The sequence below is a fragment of the Ornithorhynchus anatinus genome, chromosome 14, assembly GCF_004115215.2.
Source record: "Ornithorhynchus anatinus isolate Pmale09 chromosome 14, mOrnAna1.pri.v4, whole genome shotgun sequence".
In the NCBI taxonomy this organism is placed as follows: domain Eukaryota; kingdom Metazoa; phylum Chordata; class Mammalia; order Monotremata; family Ornithorhynchidae; genus Ornithorhynchus; species Ornithorhynchus anatinus.
Window position 1 is genome coordinate 45,484,807 of NC_041741.1, and position 17,809 is coordinate 45,502,615.

Sequence of the window (17,809 nt, forward strand, 5' to 3'; positions counted from 1 at the left end):
CCCGGCCCGGGCTCTATCCACTAGGCCACTCGGCTTCTCTTCGTGCTAGAGCCGCAAGCAGCAGCTTTCACAATCCCGTCTCCCCTGCCAGGCGGCCACAGACCCCGGGCTCAAACCCCGACACAGGAAGTGGGAATTGGAACCAAGGGGAAGTGGTCAGCCACCAGGCAAGGTCATTCACGGCCATATTGTGGTGGGGGAAGACAGGAGGGGAACGGAGCGAATGATGGCCAAGGGACAGCCCGACTCTCAGGTCATTCACTGGCACCCTCTATGCCCGACTCGTTGCCCAAGTGTCTCTCTCTTGGACTGCTGCCCAGAGCCCCCTGCCATTAGGTCTCTAGTCCTAGGGTGGGGCAACCTGTGGCCTCCCCCGTACACACATACACGGAGCGGCCCCTGCCTCTCGGGGTTCACAGCCGTTGCCCTCCAGACACCGACGACCACGACGGGGTGTTTTTGTCTGATAACAATCCAAACCTCGGCCTCTCTGGATAGCGAATATCCTGTTCTCCCCGGGGGGGGGGGGGGGGGGGGGGGGGGAAGGGGGGGCAGGGGCCGGGGCCCGGGGAGGACCATTGAGCGTTTTTGCATTCCTGGGATTCCTGACCTCCGGCCCATCCAGCTACCTTGGCGCTGCTGGGGGCACCCTGGCACCGAGCCCCAGTGACCTCGTAGAAAGGTGAACGGAACCTTCCCTGATTTATGGGGTGCAGAGACGACGGTCATGTCCCCACCCCCTGCCCCCCTCAGTTGCTGAACAATGCAGGGAATCCAGGCCAATTCCTTCCCCCAGTTCCTGGCTTGGGGTTCCCACGTTCAGGGCAGTGATCCCATTTCCAGCTTTGGCCAGGAGGCAGCTGAATGAGTGGCTACTGAGGCTTCTTTGCCCACCTTGGGAACCAGAATGGGAACCTGAAGGGATGGGAGAAGCAGTCTTGCCTAGTGGATAGAGCACCACACTGGGAATCAGGAGACCTGGGTTTCAATCCCAAGCTCTGCCACTTGCCTGCTTTGAGACCTCAACTCAGTCACTTCACTTCTCTGTCCCCTAGTTTCCTCATCTGTAAAATGAGAATGCAATTCCTCATGTGGCCCAGGGATTGTGTGGTATCTGCCCCAGTGGTTGGCACATAGTAAGTGCTTAAAAATACCACCATCATTATTATTAGGGGCTAGGGGGGAGATGAGGCTGGAAGGGCTTTAGAGGACTCTAAAGCCTCTGAGCATCTTTGGGCCTTCCTTTCCCCCTAGGTTTTCTGTTATGTTTCCTAAGCATTTACTATGATAATAATTATAATAATAATGGTTCTTGTTAAGTGCTATGTGCCAAGAACTCTTCTAAGAGCTGGGAGAGAAACAAGTTCATCAGGTGGGACACAGGCCCTGTCCCATGTGAACCTCACTCTTAATCCCCATTTAACAGATGAGGTAACTGAGGCCCAGAGAAGTGAAGTGACTTGCCCAAGGTCACCCAGCAGACAAGTGACAGAGGTGGGATTAGAACCCATGACCTACAAATGAGGAAAACAGAACACAGAGACATTTCTGGAGAAAGCTGCAGTCCCTCATGGAGTCGGGTCTTCCTTCCCAGTAGCTCCCTTGAGAGCTGACTGGAGAGGCCCAGAGTCCGGGGGTCGGGGGGACTGGAGGGCCAGACGTCCTGGGGGACCTGAAGGTCTAAGAGGGCTGATGAGCCTCCAGACCGAGCTTCTTCCCTTTCCTTTTTGTCGAGACCCAGGCTTTCCGCTTTCACAATGTGCCACTTCCTGATGCTGGGCCTGCGGTTGGGTGAATCCTTCACAGAAACACGCAAACCCAAGGAAAGAGGCTCCGCTCCTCCCCTGTGGTGCAGTGGTGCTGACCCGGGTTTTGCCAGGGTAGATGGGGGTGGGAGGGTGGCTCTTAGGGTGATACCATGGATCGACCTCCAAGAATGGCACCTCCTGCCCCCCCACCTTTACTTGTCCATGTATCTACCTGCCTGTCCACCCACCTGCTCACCTGCCACTCTGCCCAGGGCAAAACTAACTCAATTCCTGTAGAAATCCCAAACCCTGAGATTTTCTTAGAAGACACATCCTAGTCAGTCTAAAGCATGGCTTAGGGGAAAGACCATGGGCTTGGGAGTCAAAGGATATGGGTTCTAATCCCGGCCCTGCCACTTGACTGCTGTGTGACTTTGGGCAAGCCACTTAAACTTCTCTGTGCCTCAGGTACCTCATCTGTAAAATGGGGAATAAAATGTGAGTCCCCCATGGGACAACCTGATGACCTTGTTCCTACCCCCCCGCTTAGAACTGCTCAGCACATAGTAAGCGGATTAACAAATACCATAACTATTTATCATTTATTATTATTAAAGGGGATCGGGAAATGGCAGATTTTTCTGAATGGGCTCACGGTTGGTCTGAAAACCTCTGGATTGCACCTATGCCTGAGAAGATGAGGTTTTTGGACCACAAGATTGACCTCCTTGATTGTCCAGGAGACTGCCCTGATGGATACCTCGTGCCCGCCTTTCCAGACCACACCCTTCCTCCCCTCATGGGAACAGAAGATGTCTATCTTGCCCCCTTCCTGTGGATCCATCCAACTTGGCCTATTCCTTTTCACTCTGCCCCCCACCCCTTGCCTACCTCCCTCTTCTGGGAGTCCTCACCCCTTTACCTCTTCCTCAAAGTTCCTAGTCAGCTTGCTGAGCCTGGAGGCTTTCCGGTCCCCTCCTGGGACCAGAGGGACCCCCTTGTAACATTGGATGTCCCCCCCCCCCCCGCAACCCCAATGTCTCTGCCTTCTGGTCTCCCCCGAGGCCTCAGCCCATTGGTGACTGTTTAGAACTAGGTCTCGGAGGGGAGAGAAAGGCCAGAGGCTTAATGGAAAGAGGACAGGCTTGGGAGTCAGAGGACATGGGTTCTAATCCTGGCTTTGCCACACGTCTGCTGTGTGACCTTGGGCAAGTTACTTCATTACTCTGTGCCTCATTTGCCTCATCTGTAAAATGGGAATCAAGATTGTGAGCCCCATGTGGGACAGGGACTGTGTCCAACCTGATTAGCTTGTATCCTATCCCAGTGCTTAGAACAGTGCTTGGCACACATAGTAAGAGCTTAACAAATACCATCATTAGTATTATTACACTGCTCCGCATGCATTTAGTGCTTGATAAATACCATTGATTGATTGATGTCTAGGGGGCAGGGAATGGCAGAGGGGGAGCACACTGGCTCTGGCAAGATCGATCAATAGATCAGTCACTCGAATTTATTGAGTGCTTACTGTGGGCAGGCTGTTGTAATAAGCACTTGGGAGAGTACAATATAACAGAGTTGGTAGACTGTGCAACACAACAATATAACAGATACATTCCCTGCCACAGTGAGCTTACAGTCCAGAGGATGAGTTTACAGTCTAGAGGACTGTATTAAGCGCTAAGAGGCAGCTGATGTTGACTTACTTTTCCAGACTGTTCCCTAGCTCTTCTGGGGATGTTCCGGGCTGTTCCTGAGCTGTTCCTTGGCTGTTCTGGGAACATTCCAGGCTGTTCCAGGCTGTTCCCTGGTTGATCCAGGAACGTTCCAGGCCACTCAGGGCCAAATTAAGCAAGCATCCAACCACTCCCACATACACAATCCCTCTCCTCACCCTCTCTCACTCATCCCCCAAGAAGCCTTAGGCTGATCCCAAGGTGGGAGGGATCAGGATGCCTGACTCACCTACTCCCTGATTGCCTCTAGCCCTGGTACTATTCAGAGCCTCAGTTTCCCCAGTGGCACAAGGGCAGCAGCCAATCGTTTCAGCTTGCTTTGGCCTTTCCTTTAAGGTCTCCCTCTACCTCGGGGTGCTGTGAGGGTGAAGACTCTGTGTGTGTGTGTGTGTGTGTGTGTGTGTGTGCGCATGTGGGGATTATGGAGGCAAACTCCTCAAGTATCCTCCCTCCTTGACCCTGCTGCGTAGCTGGGGTGGGCATGGGGAAGGGTGCTGGTCAAAGAAAGAGTCTTTCTCCAACATCTCTCTCTCATTCACAGACACACACGCTCACTCACAGACACACATGCACACTCACACCACCGACCTGGGAGTCAGAGGACCTGGCTTCTAACCCCAGCTCCACCCCTTGCCCACTGTGTAACACAGTTCCCTCATCTGTAAAATGGGGATTGAAACTGTGAGCCCCATGTGTGACAGGGACTGTGTCCAACCTGATTTGTTTGTATCCACTCCAGGGCTTGGTACAATGCCTGGCACATAGTAAGCACTTCACAAATACTATAATCAATATTATTATAATTATTATTTATAACGATTGTGGTCTTTGTTAAGTGCTTACTATGTGTCAGGACTGTTCTAAGCACTGGGGTAGATGTAACATAATAGGGTTGGACACAGTTCCTGTCCCACATGGGGCTCACAGTCTTAATCCCCATTTTTATAGATGAGGTAATGGGCACAAAGAAGTTAAATGACTTGCCCAAGGTCAAGACAAGACAAATGGTGGAGATGAGATTAGAACCCAGGTCCTCCTGACTCTCAGGGCTGTGCTCTTTCCACTAGGCCACACTGCTTAATGAGAATCGTAAAAAATAATTCTTCTCACTTACACACATATATACACTTACACCACACGGCCTCCCTCTCCCCATCATGGCGGAGTAGTATAGAGTGGAGACTCCAATCCCCCTGTAATATTATTTATAATGATAATAACAATAATAATAATTGTGGTATTTGTTAATTGCTTACTTTTGCCAGGCACTATACTCAGTGCTGGGATGGACACAGCCCCACAGCACTTGCGCGTATATGTACATATTTACTATTCTACTTACTTTATTAATGATGTGTGTGTATCTATAATTCTATTTATTTATATTGATGCTATTGATGCCTGTCTACTTGTTTTGTTTTGTTGTCTGTCTCCCCCCCTTCTAGACTGTGAGCCTGTTGTTGGGTAGGGATTGTCTCTGTTTGTTGCCAAATTGTACTTTCCAAGCGTTTAGTACAGTGTTCTGCACACAGTAAACACTCAATAAATAAGATTGAATGAATGAATGAATGAATACAATCAAATCACGTTGGACACAGCCCCTGTCCCACATTGGGTTCACAGCCTCAATCTCCATTTTACAGATAAAGTAACTGAGGCTCAGAGAAGTGAAGTGACTAGCCCAAGGTTACACAGACAAGTGTCAGAGCCAGGACTGGAATTCAAGACCTTCTGACTCCCAGGCCCATGCTCTATTCACTACTCACGGATGCCACAGCTTAGCAAGTCCCGAACCCAAGAGGGGCGAGCCTGAGAGGCTTTTTCATAGCTCCCTGACAAACCATTCAGCTGCTCGCCCCCAGTCCCCAGATAGACCCCCAGGCCCGGGGAGGTCTGGGCAGACTCCCCAGAAGGGCCTGGAAGACCCGGGGCTGGAGCCAAAGCTGGTGAAACCCCTCTGCCTGAGTCCTCTCCTTGTATGGTCAGAAGATAGATTTCCTCTTTCCTCTGAATCAGGCGGGGCTCCATGGCCAGTCGCCCTCCTGCCTCCTGCCGCCGCCGCCGTGGCTAAAATTAAAAGTACCACAAAGCACGCGGGCCGGGGAGATGTTGCAACCGCCCCTGACCTGCCTCTCTGTTCGCTGCCTGGTCGTCCGGGCTGCAAACAATGGAGGATGGAGATTTCCCCTCTCGATTACACAACCGTTTCCTAGAATGAGTACACTTGCTCCAGATGGCAAAACTGCTGGTGCCAGGCCCGGGCCTCGGGAGTAACCCGGGGCTGGAGGAAGGAGGAGGAGAGAAGAGAGGAAGGAGGAGGAAGAGGAACAGGGGGAGGTGGGGGAGGAGGAGAGGAAGAAGGAGGAGAAGGAGGGAGAGAAGAAGAGAGGAAGGAGAAGGAAGAGGAGGAGAAGGAGAAGGAGCAAAGGGAGGAGGGAGAGGAAGAAGAGAGAAAAGAGAAGGAAGAGGAGGAGAAGAAGGAGGGGAGAAGGAGGAGAAGGTGGGAGAGGAAAAAGAGGAAGGAGAAGGAAGAGCAGGGAGGAGAAAGAGGAGGGAAAGGAAAGGGAGGAAGAAGGAAGAGATAGAGGAGGGGGAGAAAGAGGAGAAGGAGGGAAAAGAAAGAAGAGAGGAAGGAGAAAGAGGAGGAGAAGGAAAGGGAGGGAGGTGAGAGGAAAAAGAAGGAAGAGGAGGAGTGGGAGAAGGAAAAGAGGGAGGGAGAAGAAGAAGAGAGGAAGGAGAAGGAAGAGGAGAGGGGTAGGGAGGAGAAAGCGGAGGGGAAGGAAAGGGAGGAAAAAGAGAGGAGGGGAGTAGGAAGGATAAGGAGGAGGGGAAGGAAGATGAGAGGAAGGAGAAGGAAGAGGAGGAGGAGAGGGTGGGCAGGGAGAGTTGGGGCTGACCTGACTCTTCAGGTCCTGCAGTCCCAACGGGTGGCTCCAAGCCCAGTGTCCAGCCGGGCCGGCCTCCACGCCCAGCCCAGGCCGTGGTGCCTGGCACTCCCCGGCCCGGCACTCCTCACCCTCCAGCCGACAGAGGAGACGCCGCTCTGTGGCTCCAGTGCCATCTCCTTCCCCGCCGACCCCAAAGGCAGGTCCCTCCTACCCACATTCATTCTTTCATCTTTATTGAGCTCTTACTGTGTGCAGAGTGCTCTACTAAGTGCTTGGGAGAGTACAGTACATCTGATCGGCCGGCCCTCCCTCTCCTTCCCTTTCCTCCAAACCCAACTCTTAGCCACAGCCTCCCCCACTGAGATCTCGGCGGCTTGGGAGGAAAAGGGAAGAGAGACCGAGCTCCCAAACACTGTGGAGAACTTCCGTTACCTCTCCCCAAGCTCTGCCTACCAGGGAAAATTCAATAAAATGCACAAGCTCCAGCCACCTCTCACCAGATTGCTCACTCCTCTAGACTGTAAGCTCACTGTGGGGAGGGAATGTGTCTGTTTATTGTTCTATTATACTCTCCCAAGTGCTTAGTACAAAGCTCTGCACATTGGGCAGGGAATGTGTCTGTTTACTGTTATATTGCACTCTCCCAAAATCTGAGTATGGTACTTTGCACATGGTAAACTCTCAACAATGTGACTGAATGAACGAACGGATGTTCAATAAATACATTTGAATAAATGAATGAATGAATGGTAGGTGCTCAATAAATACCACTGATCGAATGGTTTGATGAAAACAGATCGGTCTTCCCTGGGTTTTCCACAGCATTCCTCCCACCAACCCAGCAGTCACCCCGCCCCTGGCCCTTGCACTCCTGATACTCGCAAATCTTATCCGTACCTTCATCTGTCATTCAATTATTCATTCAGCTATTTTAACCTGGTCCTTTTTCCTTTTCTCTCTTTATTCTTCCCCTCGGCTCCTCACACTCTGTGTAAATAGTCGCTGTCTGTCTTTCTCTTCCATTCCACTGTGAGCTTCTGCCAGCCAGAGAACCATGTGGCCTGCTTCTTTATATCTTCCTTCTTAATCTCTGATGTCTGAGCAGTGCTCTCCTGATCTCCAGAAACAGTGCACTGCTCCATTCTCATGGACCAAGTGTGTAAGTTTGCAAATGCAAAGACACACATTTAAAGGGACAAGGTCTCATGTCGTTGGCATCACCTTTGCATGGAAGAACAATGATAACGAGCATAATAATTGTGGTATTTGTTACTAGAATAATAATAATCATTATGGCATTTACTAAGGACTTACTATGCACCAGGAACTTTTCTAAGCACAGGGGTAGAAACAAGAAAATTGGGTTGGACACAGTACTCTGTTTCCTGTCTTAACACTGGGGTAGATACAAGATAATTAGGTCAGGAACAGTCCCTCTCCCAAGAGGGGATCATATTCTGGAAGGAGAAGGGGTATGGAATCCCCATTTTAAAAATGAGGAAATGGAGGCACAAAGAAGTGAAGTGACTTGTCCTAGGTCACAAAGCAGGCAAGTGGTGGGGCAGGGGTTAGAACGAGGTCCACTGACTTCCGGTCCCATGCACTTCCTCAACTCTACCGTCACCTTGATTTTATATAGAATTTTTGTTTCCAAAGTGTTCTTGTGTTTCTTATCTCACTTTCATCCTCACAAAATGGCTGGGAGATAGGGAAAGGTAGGTATTATTATCCCCATTTTACAGATGGAAAAATGAGGTGTAGAGGAGGAAGTGGCTTCATTTGAGAATAGATTGAGATTTTGATTTAGAATAGAGAACTCTGTTATATTGTACTCTCCCAACTGCTTAGTACAGTGCTCTGCACACATTAAGTGCTCAAAAATATGATTGATTGATTGCTTGTCCAAGGTCACATAATGGGTCAGTTGGCAGAGCTGGGACTAGAATCCTGGTCCTTTAATGCCCAGATCCCTGCCCTTTCCACTACACCACACTGCCTACTACTATTACTAATAATAATAAAATTAATAAATCTGGTACTTAAAAGTTTACAATGTGCTAAGTGCTGTATTAAGTGCTTGGGTAGGTTCAGTGTAATTAGATCAGACACGGCTCCTGCCTCACATGGAACTCACAGTCTAAGCGGGGTAGGTAACAGCTATTTAATCCCTATTTTACAAATAATGGAACTGAAGCACTGACTTGTCCAAGGTCACACAGCAGGAAATTGTCGGAGTTAGGATTCGAACCCAGATTCCCTTGACTTGATTCCATTAGGCCAGGCTGCTTCATTTCCCCGCCCCCTGCCCTAGACCATAAGCTTGCTGTGGGCAGGGAATGTGTCTGCTTATTTTTATAATGAACTTTCCCAAGCGCTAAGTACAGTGCTCTGCGCATGGTAAGGACTCAATAAATATGACTGAACGAATGAATGAATGACTCTGTACTCCCTCACTATTACCATTACTTCTATGACTACTATGAATTAGAACCCAGGTCCTTTGACTCCCAGGCCCGTGCAGTATCTGCTAGGCCAGGGAAATCAGTTTGCTCATCTGTAAAATGGGGGTGAAATGCCTGTTCTTCCTCCGGCTTACACCGTAGGCCCCAAATGTGACAGGGACTGAATCCAACCCTATCAACTTGTATCTGCCCCAGTGTTTAGTACAGTACTTGACACATAGTAAGTGCTTAACACAAATACCATTATTCATTATTATTGTTATTATTACTACAAGTTGTCTATAAGATTTTTTCTTAGTGCCACGTTGGGCCAGGGGCTTTGAATGTGGGTACCGGCTGAGAGCTCCTCTCACCTCCCTCAGGTTGGCCTTTTAATGCGATAGGCGAGTCGATTCTTTTTATTACCAAGAAATACGAAGGGTAAATCGATCCCTTGAAAGCCAGGTTGCTGCTTGGCTTCCAGAGCAGTTTGGGGAACCTATGCTGAAAAGCTTTTCTGATTTATTCCTGTCTGTCCACGAATTGGAGAGGGAATGGGGAGAATCAATTGAGGGCATCAATTTTCTCCTTTGCCCCCTCCAATCTGGTTTCTGCCTCCTCCACTCAAGGAAACTGCCCTCTCTAAGGTCACCGATGACCTTCATCTCGCTAAATCCGACAGCCTCTACTCCATCTTAATCATCCTCAACTTCTCTGCTGTCTTTGACACAGCGGTTTCTCCTTGAAGCACTACCTATTCTTGGCTTTACTGACACTGTCCTCTCATAGTTCTCCTCCTGTCTTTCTGGCCGCTTCTTCTCAGCCTCTTTTGCAGGCTCCTCCTCTGCCTCCCACCCTCTAACTGGAAATTCCTCAAAGCTCAATTCTAGTCTTAGTCTAGTCTACACCTAGTCTCTTGGAGAACTCATTCACTTCCAAGACTTTTTTTACATGGATGATTCCCAAATTTACAGCCCTGACTTCTCTTTCTGATTCCCCTGATTCCCAAATTTCCCAAATCTCCAGCCCTGACTTCTCTTTCTTCTCTGCAATCTCTCATTTCCTCTTGCCTTCAGGACATCTCTACCTGGATATCCTGATGACACCTCAAACCAATCATTTCCAAAACAGAACTTCTTGTCTTCCTACCCAAACCCTGTATTTCCCGTCTTTTCCATCACTGTAGACAATACCATTATTTTCCTTCTCCCTTGTCTTGTCCTGTCTTATGCCATCGAGTCATTTCCGACCCATAGCGACACCATGTACACATCTCTCCCAGAACGCCCCGCTCTCCATCTGCAATCGTTCTGGTAGTGGATCCATAGAGTTTTCTTGGTCAAAATATGGATGTGGTTTACCACTGCCTCCTTCTGTGAGTTAACTTGAGTCTCCGCCCTCAACTCTTTCCTATGCTGCTGCTGCCCAGAATGGGTGATTTTTGACTTATGACAGATGGCCTTCCACTCGCTAGCCACTGCCCAAGCTAGGAATGGAATAGGTAGGCCTCTGCTTGACTTTCCCTCTCATAGCCGAGACAGGTAGAGTACTGGAAACTCTACAGGTGTGACCCTGAGAGGGGAGTCCTTTTCTCAAAAGCCCATAATTAATGCTTAGAACAGTGCTTGACACATAGTAAGTGCTTAACAAATACCCCCACTCTCATCATCATCAACATCTTGGCATTGTCCTCAACTCATCTTTCTCATTCCACCTACATATTCAATCTATCACCAAATCCTTTCAGTGCTAACTTCACAACATCACTAAAATCCATGCTCTCCTCTCCATGCAAACTGCTATGATCCGGATCCAAGCACTTATACCCCACCTTGATTGCTGCATCAGCCGCCTTGCTGACCTCTCTGCCTCCCGTCTCTCCCCTTTCCAGTCCATACTTCTCTCTGCTGCCTAGATAATTTATCTAAAAAACCTTCAGTTCATGTTTCCTCACTCCTCAGGAACATCCAGGGGTTGTCCGTCCACCTCCGCATCAGACAGAAACTCCTTACCATCGGTTTTCAAGCATTCATTCAGCTCACCGGCTCCTACCGTACCGCTGTGGTCGCATCTCCACCGAGAGGCCTTCCCCGATTAAGCCCTCTTTTCCCCTACTCCCTCTCCCTTCTGCATTGCCTATACACTTGAATTTGTACCCTTTGAGCACATGATATTCACCCATCCTCAGACTCACAGCACTTAAGCACTTTTAACCGTAATTTATTTATATTAATGCTTGTCAATCCATCTAGACTGTAAGTTCCTTATGGGCAGTGAGCCTGTCTACCAACTCTGTTGTATTGTAATAATAATGTTGGTATTTGTTAAGCGCTTACTATGTGCCGAGCACTGTTCTAAGCGCTGGGGTAGATACGGGGTAATCAGGTTGTCCCACGTGAGGCTCACAGTTAATCCCCATTTTACAGATGAGGTAACTGAGGCACAGAGAAGTTAAGTGACTTGCCCACAGTCACATAGCTGACAAGTGGCAGAGCCGGGAGTCGAACTCATGACCTCTGACTCCGAAGCCCAGGCTCTTTTCCACTGAGCCACGCAGTCCTCTAAAGTAAGGAAAGTCCTTGTGCTTTCCCAAGAGCTGAGTACAGTGTTCTGCACACGGTAAGTGCTTGATAAATACCACTGATTGATTGATTTTTGTTAAGGGCTTAGTCTGTGCCAAGCACTGTACTAAGTGCTGGAGCTGGTAGAGTTTAGGCAGGCCAGACACAGTTCCCGTCCCACATGGGCCATACAGTCTAAGTAGAAGGGAGAACAGGTATTTAACTCCCATTCTACAGATGAAGTAATAGATGCACAGAGAAGTGAAGTGGCTTACCCAAGGTCACACAGCAGGCAAGTGGCAGAGCCGGCATTAGAAGCCGGGTCCTCTGACTCCCAGGCCTGCATTCTTTCTACTAGATCCTGCTGCTTTTCTTTTTGAGCTCTTTCAGATTCTCTTTCTGATTTAGAAAAATTCCTATTGTCGAGGACCAAATTGCTAGAAAATTGTTCCCTCTTTGTCGGTTGAAAGGTGAGAACTAAAATTATTTTACCTCTGACAAAATGTTCTAGGAAGCTATTTATAGAAATGTATAATAGTGGACTGGGAACTGGTCCCCCAGTTGCCACCTGTGGAGAGCTTTAGAAAAAATTCTAGGCAGCCTTCTTTCTAAAATGCGGGTCAGAGCCATGGAGAACAGGTGGTGGGCTGGAGTCGGGATTAGGGGGAAGGGGAGAGGCAGCCGGAGCCTGGTTTGCCCCTGGGGGGACTGGTGGAGGGAGAAGGAGGGCAGGTGGTGGGGGAGGATGTCAAAGTGTCTGCTTCCCCGCTCTTTTCCCTGGAACTTCAATACCCAGGTTTTTTTCCTTTGGAAATCTGGTTACAAGGGCATTGATGGGTTTAATCTAGGTGTAAGGTTTCCAGTTTAAAATAAATTAAAAAGAGGGGGTGTTTTTGAAGTCCATTCAGTGTGGCGTGGTGAGGGGAGCTGTTTATCAACACTCCCTCCCACTACTGCCCTCCGCCATCCCCAGAGGAGAGCCAAAGCCAAAGCCTGGGATTGCAGGGCAGGTTTGGGAGCTGGGAGCCAGACTCTCTGGGGGCACAAGCAGGGCAAAACTGGGATTATGTTAACCTGGGTGAGACCCACATCCCATACTGGAGCAGAGCCCAATCCCCTTCCTGCCCAGCTGGGGCTCTAGGGGTGAAGAGAGGGCACAGTTTGGGTATCCTGAGATGATTCCCTGTGATGCTGGAGACAGTGGGATAGAGGTCAGGCCCACAGTAACCCTGGCCAGGGGTTTCCACTCAAATCTTCTTATAATAATAAAAACAGCCAAGGGTTGCTCCCTGGCAGAGGGGTTGACTGGTCCCCTCTTGCCGCCCAGTGTGGACACTGGCTCCGGGGTCCTACCAAGGCAGCATGGTTTAGTGGATAGAGCATGGGCCTGGGAGTCAGAAGGTCGTGGATTCTAATCCCGTCTCCGCCACTTGTCAGCTGTGTGACCTTGGGCAAGCCACTTCACTTCCGTGGGCCTCAGTTACCTCATCTGTAAAACGGGGATTGAGACGGTGACCCCACGAGGGACAGGGACAGTGTCCAACACGATTTGCTTGTACTAAGCTTAGTACAGTACCCCGGTACAAAGTAAGCACTTAATAAACACCATTATTATTATTATTATTATTATTATTGTCCTCAGGCAGACGGAGAGCCCCGAGGCCAAATGATGATTCTGTCCAATGGCACAGTTCGGGGCCTCAGCCTCCTCTGTGGGGCTGGACAGGCAGGGCTCCAGAGGCCACTCCGGGGACACCCACAGGGGCCCGACAGGGCGAGGGCAACACGGTCTCCCAGAGCAACCAGGCGGCTGGCGGGGTGTCCCGGGGCTGGTTCTCAAGACCCGGTGCCCCAGACAAGCTAAATGGCCAGGGAATCTGGCCACAGCTGGGCCAGACAATACCCCACTGTCTGCCAGATGCTTCCCCGTTCCCCAGAGCCCAGACTGGGGGTTGGCGGGATGGAAAAACCTGATCTAGGGCCTGTGCGAATGTCATGGGATGGACACAGAACGGAAATAGAGGCTGCCAGGCCTGCTTCTCCAGCAGAATGACCCAGAGGGGCTCAGAGGCAGAGAATCTGTTCTGGAGCCTTAGTTCTGGTCTGGGGGGGGGGCGGGGGGCTACGTTCTCGTTTAGGGGGTCTCAGGAGCCAGCACTGACTCCCTCTGTCGCTTTGAGTAAATATTTATTTGAATTTACTTTTTCATGGTATTGGTTAAGCACATACTAGATACCAGGCACTGTACTAAGCACTGGGGTAGACACAAGCTAATCAGATTGGTCACAGTCCTTGTCCCACATGGGGCTCACAATCTTCATCCCCATTTTGCAGATGATGTAACTGGGGCACAGAGGAAGTAAAGTGACTTGCCCAAGGTCACAGAGCAGACAAGTGGCAGAGCTGAGACTAGAACCCAGGTTCTTCTGACTACCAGGCCCGTGCTCTGTCCACTAAGGCATGTGCTGCCTTTCTTGGCTCCTGCCTCAGTTCCCCTATCTTCAAGATGCAGAGAAGCAACATCATCTAGGGGAAAGAGCATGGGCCTGGGAGCCAGGAGACCTGGGTTATAGTCCTGGCTCTGTTACTCGGCTGCTGTGTCACCTTGGGGAAGTCAGTTCCCTTTTCTGGGCCTCGGTTTCCTCATCTGTAAAATGGGGATGAAATATTGTTTTTTACGAGATGTTCTTCCCCTTTACTCTATTTATTGCCATTGTTCTTGTCTGTTCGTCTCCCCAGATTAGACTGTAAGCCCATCAAACGGCAGGGACTGTCTCTATCTGTTGCCAACTTGTTCATTCCAAGCGCTTAGTACAGTGCTCTGCACATAGTAAGCGCTCAACAAACACTATTGAATGAACTATTGAATGAATATCCGTTCTCCATCACCCCTAGACTAAGGGGCCCCATGTGGGACAGAGGCTGTGTCCGACCCAATTATCTTACATCTAGAATGGTATTTGGCACATAGCAAACTCTAAAAAAAGCCACAATTATTATTTTTAATAAAACAGTACCCACCCTCCTGCCCATTCTAAGGCCATGCCCATCCAGGGCTGGTGAGCCCTCAGAGGAGATCAACACCCAAGAAGGGAAGATGTCTCAGGGACCTCGAATTGTTGTTTGTTCTCTCCCAAGCGCTTAGTACAGTGTCTTGCACACAGTAAGTGCTCTATAGGTGCCACTAATTGATTGATTGTGCCTGAACAGCTAGTGGAAGAAGGAGAAACAGCTGGGGAAGAGAGAGGTAGGAAGAGTGATGTATCAGGGCCCAGAGGAGAAATCACTGAACGGGAGTCTGAACCCCAGAATTCTGGGTCTTAAGGGGCCCTGAGAGACTATGTGGTCCATCCCCCTGCCTTCTTACTCTCCCTTCCCAAGCCCATGCAAGGCAGGTGAAGATATTTTCTGGTTTAGAAACCCCTCTTCTCCCTGGAGAAGGGGATTCCATCCCTCCCCCTTCCAAAAGGGAACTACTCATTCACAAGCAGCCACACCCACATGCCCACACATACGTGCAGACACACAGAATTGTCACCGCTGGCTCCATTATGGGCCTGCGAGTTAAAGGATTTGGGCTCCAATCCCAGCTCTGCCACCTGTCTGCCGTGTGCTTGGGGCAAGGCACCTCACTTCTCTGAGCCTCAGTTACCTCATCTGTAAAATGGGGATGAAGACTGTGAGCCTCATGTGGGACAGGGACGGTGTCTGATCTGATTACCTTGTATCTACTCCAGTGCTTAGAACAGTGCTTGGCACATAGTAAGTGCTTAACAAATACCACAGTTATTATTATTGTTACCACCAGTGGTGAAGTGCATCTCTGGATGCAAGCGTGGCTGAAAAGGCTGATGGGGAACAGGCAGTCCCACCCACACCAACCATACAAGTGCTCAATAAATGCGACTGAATGAACGAATACAGTCGTTTCTCCTCCACTTCAAAGTTTCATTGAAGGCCCATCTCCTCCAAGAGACCTTCCCTGCCTAAACCCTCCTTTCCTCTTCTCCCACTTCCTTCTGCCTCACCCTGACTTGCTTCCTTTATTCATCACCCCTCCCAGCCTCCCAGCACTTATGTCCATATCTGTCATTTACTGGTTTATATTTATGTCTGTCTCTCCCTCTAGACGGTAAACTCGTATGGGCAAGGAATGTGTCTCTTTATTGTTACACTGTACTCTTCCAAGCACTTAGTACAGGGCTCTGCACACGGTAAGTGCTCAATAACTACAATTGATTGACTGATTGACTGACTGACTGATAGGGCAGGTCACCCTGGCTGTTCCTGGGGATAGAGCTGGCCCAGACCTGGCCCTCAGCACCATCACCGAGGCCCCTGTGGCCATCATCACCTGAGGCGATTATGCACAGCTTTCTCCCCCATTCGAGTGGAATATACATAGTATATATGTACATATTTATAATTTTAATTCTATTTATCTTTATTAATGATGTGTATATATCAATAATTCTATTTATTTATAATGATGCTACTGATGCCTGTTTACTTGTTTTGATGTTTCCCCCCTTCTAAACTTTGAGCCCAGTGTGAACAGGGGTTGTCTCTGTTGCTGAACTGTACTTCCCAAACGCTAAGTACAGTGGTCTGCACACAGTAAGTGCTCAATAAATACAATTGAATGAATGAATGAATGAATGAATGAATGAATGGAAGCTCTCGGTGGATGGGGAATGTGTCCTTTGCTTTGATTCGCTTTCCCACATGCTTAGGGCAGTGACTTACTTCAGTGGGAGCTCAATAAATAATAATAATAATGTTAGTATTTGTTTAGCACTTACTACGTGCAGAGCACTGTTCTAAGCGCTGGGGTACACCCCCATTTTACAGATGAGGAAACTGAGGCACAGAGAAGTGAAGTGACTTGCCCACAGTCACACAGCTCAAGCATAACTATTACTACCACTAAGCGCTCAATAAATACGTTTGAAGGAACGAATGAATAATAATCATTATTACTGCTACACAATGAAGAGTTTATCAGTCAATCATATTTATTGAGCGCTTACTGTGTGCAGAGCACTGTACTAACCACTATAACAGAGTTGGTAGACACATTCCCTGCCCATAATGAGCTTGCAGTCTAGAGGGATCGTGAACTGTTAAGAGGAAGCCATGAGTCATGGGCAAGGCAAGTGGATTCTTGTGGACACTCCAAGATCAATAAATCAATCATTCAACATGATAGGATCTTTCTTTTAAACTCATCTATACAATGGGAATTGAATATCTGTTTTCCCTTCCCCTTATACAGTGAGCACCATCAGACTGTATCTGATCTGAATTTCTTGTATAATGAGAACTGTGGTATTTTTAAGTGCTTGCTAAATTAAGAACAATGGTGATGATGGGACATGTTAAGCCCTTACTACGTGCCAAGTTCTGCACTAGAGTGGGGTAGATACAAGATTCATTCATTCAATAGTATTTATGGAGCACTTACTATGTGCAGAGCACTGTACCAAGCACTTGGAATGTACAATTCGGCAACAGAGAGCATCATAACCAGGTTGGATGTAGTCTCTGTTTCGCTCAGGGCTCACAGGAGGGAGAACAGGTCATTTCGTCCCCATTTTAGATGAGGAAACCGAGGCACAGAGATATTAAGTGACTTGCCCAGGGTCACACAGTTGGCAAGAATCTACCCAAGTAGTTAGCACAGTGCTTGATGCATAGTAAGCACATTAAAGATATCACAATTATTGTTATTATTATTAATAATAGACCCTATCGCTCCCTAAGAGGCCAAAGCGCTCCCCATATTTATCTAATTCCTTCTTGTAATAATCCCATGAGGTGGGTTTAGGAGGGGATGAAGAGACGGGGAAAGTGGGAAGGGTGCGGTAATTTTTCCTTTCATTGTATAGCTGAGGAAACTGAGGCAAACAGAAATGACTCATTCAAGACCACCCAGTCCAAGGTAGAGTCAAGAGGAGTAGGCAGGGCTCCTGAGTCCCAGGCCTGACTCTCCACCCAAGAGTACAGCATGGCTGAGCACTTGGGGTCTGTTGGAGCATAGACTCCATCCCTGTACCTTGGGACTTCAAGGGCCAACAAGGGAGACTGGACAGTCACATATCTACATATACCTAGGTCAATCAATCAATCAATGGTATTTATTGATCACTCACTGCGTGCAGAGTACTGTATTAAGTTCTTGTCTTATTGCGTCGAGTGTTTCCGGTCCATAGCGACACCACGGTCACATCTCTCCCAGAACGCCCTGCTCTCCATCTGCAAGCGTTCTGGTAGTGGATCCGTAGAGTTTTCTTGGTCAAAATCAGTAAGGGGTTTACCATCGCCTCCTTCTGCGCAGTAAACTTGAGTCTCCACCCTCGTCTCTCTTTCTACCACCCACCCCGCACGCTCCGCTCCTCTGCCGCCCACCTCCTCACCGTCCCTCGGTCTCGC

At 48.9% G+C, this 17,809-nt stretch overlaps 1 non-coding gene across 1 annotated transcript; it reads right to left on the minus strand.

Annotated features, from left to right (window-relative positions):
- Positions 1–10,260: 10,260 nt before the first annotated feature.
- On the minus strand, positions 10,261–10,398 carry LOC114816787. The gene has a single exon (XR_003764594.1). It is a non-coding gene; the product is annotated as a small nucleolar RNA SNORA7 (small nucleolar RNA).
- Positions 10,399–17,809: the final 7,411 nt, after the last annotated feature.